Source organism: Engraulis encrasicolus, chromosome 2 (genome assembly GCF_034702125.1).
Source record: "Engraulis encrasicolus isolate BLACKSEA-1 chromosome 2, IST_EnEncr_1.0, whole genome shotgun sequence".
NCBI lineage: Eukaryota > Metazoa > Chordata > Actinopteri > Clupeiformes > Engraulidae > Engraulis > Engraulis encrasicolus.
Window position 1 is genome coordinate 58,157,929 of NC_085858.1, and position 7,500 is coordinate 58,165,428.

The window sequence follows — 7,500 nt, forward strand, 5'->3', positions numbered from 1 at the left end:
ATTCTGCCGCCTTCACCACTAGGCCAGGCTCACAGATCATTTTCATCACGTATTTGGTCAGGTTTCACAGAAGGCTACCCTGCGAAATTAAAAAATTAAATTGTTTATTACGCCGCTACCACGGGGATTTGAACCAGTGGTCATGAGAATTTAGATCGGACAGTTTAACCACTGTGCCAGCCATGTGCCTTATGTCACGGCAGAGCTGAGTTTTGTTCTTGTCGTCAAGATGACACAACTTGTAAAGCCCATTAAAACCCGCACAAAAACCATTATAATAGGCAAAATAAAATATGTCTGCACTCTTATTTAGCTATTAAGTTGAGTAGGACTACTAATAATTCCTGACAGAACTGCTGTCTCGTTTATAGTAGCTTAACTCAAGGTAGGCCTAGAACTAAAACAATTTTCCACCACGTATTCGGGAGCGTCTCACTTTGAAAATCTACATCAAAAGGGAATTGCATATCATATTTGGACATTTGGGTCAATCTCCGGCATGAGCTGAATTTATTGTATAGTGGAACCAAATCAAAGTCACTACATATCCAGTCTCAACATTCACACAACAAACGCAATCTGAAAAGTGCTCCGAGGCGCAGAAAGCTTGTTTGGGTAGCGGCGCGCAATGACACGTCCACGCGCTTCGCAAAATGTGAAGCCTCATCTGGCATTGTCACGTGGTATTTCTTGACGTCAAACGCCTCGAAGCGAGGCTTCAGATTTTGCGCTTACTTTTGCTCGAAGCACGCTTCGAAGCCTCGCTTCACATTTCCCATCACTACATGCACTGGTCATACAAAGAATTTGAAATTGCGTTTCTTGCTCTCCCATGCAGACATAGACTAATCTAGGTAAGGACATAGACAGTATAGACATAGACAGTACTCATACATGGACATAGACAGTATGGACGTAGACATTGCTCATACAGACATTTAAAGTGCAAGACTGGACAACAGAAGACTTGTAGAGAACATACATTAAGAGGAGGTATTTTGTTGTGCTTTTTTTAAAAGTCCTTTATAGCGTTCTGACATAGTAATAGTAGCATTTGAAGAAAATAAATAATTAAAAAAGGTTTTATTAAATACACCAGCAGCAGTATGTGTGTGTGTGTGTGTGTTTGTATGTGTTTTGTGTGCGTGTGTGTGTGCGTGTGTGTGTGTGTGTGTGTGTGTGTGTGTGTGTGTGTGTGTGTGTGTGTGTGTGTGTGTGTGTGTGTGTGTGTGTGTGTGTTTAGTGCAGGTAGAAAGTGCGGTGTGCGTCTGTGTGTGTGTACCTGTGTATGTGTGTGTGTGTGTGTGTGTATGTGTGTGAGTATGAGTTGTGTGTCAGTGTGTGTATGTTTGGGTTTTGTGCAGAAAGTGCAGTGTGCTTGTGTGTGTGTGTGTGTGTGTGTGTGTGTGTGTGTGTGTGTGTGTGTGTGTGTGTGTGTGTGTGTGTGTGTGTGTGTGTGTGTGTGTGTGTGTGTGTGTGTGTGTGTGTGCATGTTTTGAGTTAGTGCAGGTTGAAAGTTCAGTCACAGATGTAGTAGTGCAGGTGGAATGTTCAGTCGCAGATATGGTGGTGGGGATGAGGGGGGGGAGCGTTGTCAGTGGCCTGGCTGGCTAGAGGCTGACAGTGAAGGGAGAGTGGGTTGAGTGTTCAGTATCTTGATTGCTTGATGCATCGTGCTGCTTGCCAGCCTGGTGGTACGGGAACGGAGGCGCCTGTACCTCTTTCCAGAGGGCAGGAGGCTGAACAGTTTGTGTGCAGGGTGGCTTGTGTCTTTGATGATCATCAGTGCTTTTCGGGTGAGGCGTGCGGTGTAAATGTCCTGCAGGGAGGGGAGTGGTACTCCAATGATCTTCTTCGCTGTGTGCACAACACGCTGGAGTGTCTTCCTGTTTTTCTCCGTGCAGCTTCCTCCCCACACTGTGATGCAGCTGGACACGACGCTCTCTATGGTTCCTCTGTAGAATGTTGTCATGATGGAGGGTGTAGCACTTGCCTTCTTTAGTTTGCGCAAGAAGTAGAGACGCTGATGGGCCTTCTTCGCCAGTGATGTAGTGTTGGTGGTCCAAGAGAGGTCGTCGCTGATGTGCACTCCAAGGAACTTGGTGCTGCTCACTCTCTCCACAGCATCACCGTCGATGGTCAGTGGTGGCAGTTGTTTTTGGACCCTCTGAAAGTTGACAAAAATCTCCTTGGTCTTGTTGACATTCAGCAGGAGGTTGTTGTCTTTGCACCATCTGGCCAGCAGGTCTACTTCTTCTCTGTAGTGGGTCTCATCGCCCTTAGTGATGAGGCCCACCAGTGTTGTATCATCCGCAAACTTCACTAGATGGTTAGTGCTGTGGGTCGTTGTGCAGTCATGTGTCAGCAGCGTGAACAGCAGGGGGCTGAGAACACAACCTTGCGGAGCCCCCGTGCTCAGGGTCAGGGTGCTTGAGGTGTTATTCCCTACCCGTACTGCTTGTGGTCTCTGCATCAGGAAGTCCAGCAGCCAGTTGCAGAGGGAGGTGCTGAAACCTAGTTTGTCCAGTTTTCTGATGAGTTGTTGTGGTATTATGGTATTGAATGCTGAACTGAAGTCAATGAACAGCATTCTCACATATGAGTCTTTATTGTCCAAGTGGGTGAGGGCTGGATGGAGGGCAGAGCAGATTGCATCCTCCGTGGATCGCTTGGCTCGGTATGCGAACTGGTAGGGGTCCAGGGTGGGGGGTAGGGTGGCTTTGATGTGTGACAGGACTAGCCGTTCGAAGCACTTCATGATTATGGGCGTCAGTGCTACAGGACGGTAGTCATTGAAGCATGATGGTGATGATTTCTTCGGCACGGGTATGATGGTAGCAGCTTTGAAAAGTGATGGGATGACTGCTTGCTCCAGAGAGATGTTAAAGATGTCTGTGAAGACATCCTTCAGCTCTTCTGCACAATCCTTCAACACTCGGCCAGGTATGTTGTCTGGGCCAGCTGCTTTGCGTGGGTTGATGGTGGCCAGTGTCCTCTTCACACTGGCAGAGGACAGGTACAGGGGTTGATCATGGGGGGGAGGGGGAGTTTTCTGTGGATGAGTGTCATTTTGTGCTTCAAAACGGGCAAAGAAACTGTTCAGGTCATTTAGCAGAGAGGTGTTGTTGTCACAGCTTCGTGGTGCGGGCTTATAGTCCGTGATGGCCTGTATGCCCTGCCACAGGCTCTGTGCATCTCTGCTGTCTTTGAAGTGTGTTGTTATTTTGTCCGAGTATTCCTTTTTTGCTTTCCTGATGCCCTGGGACAGGTTTGCCCTTGCTGCTTTTAGGCCAGCTACGTCTCCTGCTCTGAAGGCTTTGTCTCTGGCCCTCAGCAGTCTGTGAACGTCTCCTGTGAACCATGGCTTCTGGTTGGCCCTGGTGGTGATGCGTTTTATTTCTGTAACATCGTCAATGCATTTTGTGATGTAGGAGGTCACGGTGTCTGTGTACTCCTCAATGTCAATGTGGTTGCTGTGGGTGGCAGCTGTTTTGAACATGTCCCAATCTGTGGTTTCAAAGCAGTCTTGTAGTCGTGACACGGCTCCCTCTGGCCATTTTCTCACCTCCTTCAGAGCTGGTTTGGTGAGTTTTACCTTTTGTCTGTAGGCTGGCAGTAGCAGAATCGTTAGGTGGTCTGATAGGCCGATGTGGGGGATGGGCTTTGCCTTGTATGCTCCTTGTTTTGGGGTATAAACAAAGTCCAGGGTGTTTTGTCCTCTTGTTGGAAAGTTAACATGTTGGTGAAATTTTGGAAGTACTGTTTTGAGATTTCCGTGGTTGAAATCTCCCATGACCACTGTGAAGGCATCTGGGTGTGCATCTTGTTGTTCACTGATTCCCCGATGCAGCTCGTTCAGTGCCTCGCTTCTGACGCTGTTGGTGTTGCTAGGAGCGAGGTAAACTGCGACCAGTAGAAAGGCGGATATTTCTCTTGGTAAATAGAAGGGTCTGCACTTGATGATCATGAACTCCACTAGTGGAGAGCAGTGTCTCTGTACCACCGTAGCATTTTTGCACCAAGCATCATGTGTGTAAACACATATTCCTCCCCCTCGTTTTTTCTCTGCAAGGGCTCTGTCCGCTCGGTGGCACGTAAGTTGCTCCAGTTGTAAAGCCGAGTCGGGTATGCCGTCGTTCAGCCATGATTCTGTAAACACGGTCACACAGCAGTTCCTCACAGTTTTGTTCGCTGATCTTAGTAGCCGTATGTCATCCATCTTATTGTCCAAAGATCTTACGTTTGCCAAGAGAATTGATGGTATTGCTGGACGAGTTGGGTTGGCTGCAAGCCGTGTTTCGACGCCACCTCGTTTGCCTCTCTTCCTAATTCTGGAGCACCTCTTTCGCCGTCTCCAGACAGATACAGACTGATACATAAAACAGCCAATAAATAGTCATGGCTTAGTCGTCTGGGCACTTTACTGCTATGCTGGTGACTCATTCTAACTTACATAACATCCCATTCATTTTCAATGGGGTTTTATTTCTGGTGAGGTAGAATGCCCATACCACCAAAGCACCAAAACATGGCATGGAAATCTACAGGTATATTGAAGAGTGAAGTGTGGGTCACCCGACCAAACAAACAAAAACAGCTGAGATCAAAGCATTAAGGATATCTGGGCTTCCATAACTCCCATGCAATGCCCTGCCATTGACTTCAATATTAAATGCAGCAGTTACAGCTTATAGCAAAGTTTTGAACATTGAAATGTAATTTAGACAACGCAGTCTCACCCCAAGTAGTCAATTTCTGACTACCTTGGACCAGACGTCTTGGGTATAGAGTAAAGTAGAGTAGAGTATCGTTTATTGATCCCAGGGGGAAATTCCTTGGGTATTACTTCCACGTCACATTTTGACTATGTGGCCTAACCCTAAACCTATTCCTAAACCTAACCTCAATGACGTTATGCTGCCACAAGGGGGCGCCTTTGAGGACATAGTCAAAATGTGACGTGGAAGGAATACCCAAGACGTCAAAAATTGCAGTCTTGGGGTGTCAAAAATTGACTACTTGGGGTGAGACTGTGTAGATTTAGAAGGTACCAAATGCCAACTTTTTTGAGGTAAATGGTAAAAAAAGAAAGAAATTTGGATTACAACACTACAAAACTGTTTTGCGTAATAATTTGAAACAGAGCAATTTTGGGCATTTTCAATTTTTTATTTAAAAAAAAAATACTATTATCATTGGAAGGTTCGTTCAAAAACGTTTTAATTGTACTCTAATGGCTGATAACGTCAATAATTATGACGACTTTCATTTCTATTGATTATTTGGGGAAACAGCAAAAAATGTCATTTGCATAATAATGTGGAATGCGGTGTAGTAAAACAACAAACTAACAAAATGTTTGTAATAGTAAAACAAAATGTTTTTCACTCGCAGTCGTCCTCTTATAAAAGTCATCGAAAAATCTTCTGTTCTGGGGTCCGTTTCTCGATTCTTGTCGTTGTTAACCGTCTTAAGACCGTCTTACCATTCCCTTGGATTTAGTGGTGAGCGTCGCTGTCGAGAGAGAGTCGAGTCGCTCTTACGAAGGACATTGCTGACGACGATAGAAACTGACCCCTGGTCGTCGCCAAATAACCGTGGATGTCAAGCCCCAGTGTGTGTGTGTATTCATTGGAGTGTGTGTGTGTGTGTGTGTGTGTGTGTGTGAGTGTATGTATACTGGTTGGAGTGTGTGTGTGTGTGTGTGTGTGTGTGTGTGTGTGTGTGTGTGTGTGTGTGTGTGTGTGTGTGTGTGTGTGTGTGTGTGTGTGTGTGTGTGTGTGTGTATGTGTGTACCTGGTAGTATTCGTTGGAGTGTGTGTGTGTGTGTGTGTGTGTTTGTGTGTGTGTGTGTCAGAGACGTGCGGTCAGGGTAGGCAGGGTAGGCAGTGCCTACCCTGGGATAAATGTCTTAAAAATAAAAACTAACACGTGTTTAAAAAATATATTCTTCAGAGTTCACATACACAACAATAACATTGATTCAGCATAAATTATGAGCTGTTTAAAGTACAGTATACACAGGACAACGATCAAAAACCGAAGTAATCGCACGAAGCAAAGCGCTCAGGCTTGGGCAGGTTGCCGTGGCAACGCGCAGTCCCGGCTGGTAGCAGAGACAGGCTGAAAGCAGAGCTTTCGAATGCCAGCCAGGCAGCCAGGTAAGGCTCGCTTTTCCTCTGCCTAGCCTGCCTTCAATGCTGTCAATGTAGAAGTTTGCGCATGCGTATTAAGTTGTCACATAGCTTGTCAATGGGACTAAAAGCAGAGCCTTTACTCTGTGGCGGGAGTATGTGAGCCAATCACAGCGCCCAAAATGAAAAATTGTTACAATTCAGGTAGTAGCCAATTTCTGCCCTACAGGCAGCCATGATAGCAACAACTAGCAAGGCAAGGCTTGTTCAAATCTCTAGCCGTATCGGAAAGAAAACATGGCAGTTTTTGGCTTTTTGTCTTTATTATTTTAAAAAATGTCGAGAAGTAGCAAGAAAGACGGTTCAAGTGACAGACAGCTGAGCCGTTTGCAATCGCTGCATTGTGGAAATATTCAACATCAGATGGGTAGCAGCTTCAAGTAGTTTGCACTGGGACAAAATGTCTTCATCATGTCAACCACCCCGGGCTTTTAATGGACTGCATGAAAAACACAGCCTACTTGTGATTCTGCTTTAAGGTAAGATTCATCTAATTATTATGCTGTGGGTAGCCTTTTAACATGAACATGCTCAAGTTTTTTCGTGGTGCCTTTTGTTGTCACTTGTTTGTCAGGGAGTTGACATTGAAGATTGGTTGTGCGGTGGTGGACATGAATAGACCGTGTGTGTGTTATTATGGACGCGAGATTGTTTTTTGAGCGTACGACATGACTCCATTTCCCTAATTTATTATGATGATGACTACGCAATGCGTGAGTTGTGTGGAGCCTGTTAGCAAGTGCAGGTGTGCGAGTCGAGATCAACGTGGAACAGGAAGATTGACTGGGGATGGTTTCTCGGAGTGCTTCCGCACTCACAAATTGACTTAATTTGAAACACCTTGCACAACCGTAGCTGAAGTGTTTGAGAATACTATCACGCACAAGAATGAGTCTCAGAAGTGGTTTCGTTGGTTTACTCGATACTGTCTGAATGCACGGGTCATGTTTGCAAGCAACCCGCCCCCTTGCCTACTTTCCTTCTTGTCTGTGAGTGTTTGATTATCAGCACAAAACGCGGCAGTGAAGCAGGAGCTGTTACCTAGGTTGGTTTATTGCTAAATGTAAATCGTTTCCCCCTCACATGCTATGGTGTGATTCACAGTTGGTGAACTAGACATTTTATCTTCAAAAGTAGGCTACACTGTGCTACCCTCCATCCATGTGAAACACCCTGGCAACAGAACATTTGCAACAGAATAAACAGAAGAGCAACAAAATCAACTGCTAAAGCCAAAAGTTAAAGCTTTTTCCCCAAAATGTTGTAGCTTTCTAAATTATTATTGTAAAATGTAGGCCTACAGGTC

General features: G+C 45.5%; 1 protein-coding gene across 1 annotated transcript in view; it reads right to left on the reverse strand.

Moving 5' to 3' along the window:
* LOC134442895 (complement C1q tumor necrosis factor-related protein 1-like) overlaps positions 1-7,500 on the reverse strand; it is a 24,370-nt gene that overhangs the window by 5,984 nt on the left and 10,886 nt on the right. The window lies entirely within an intron of this gene.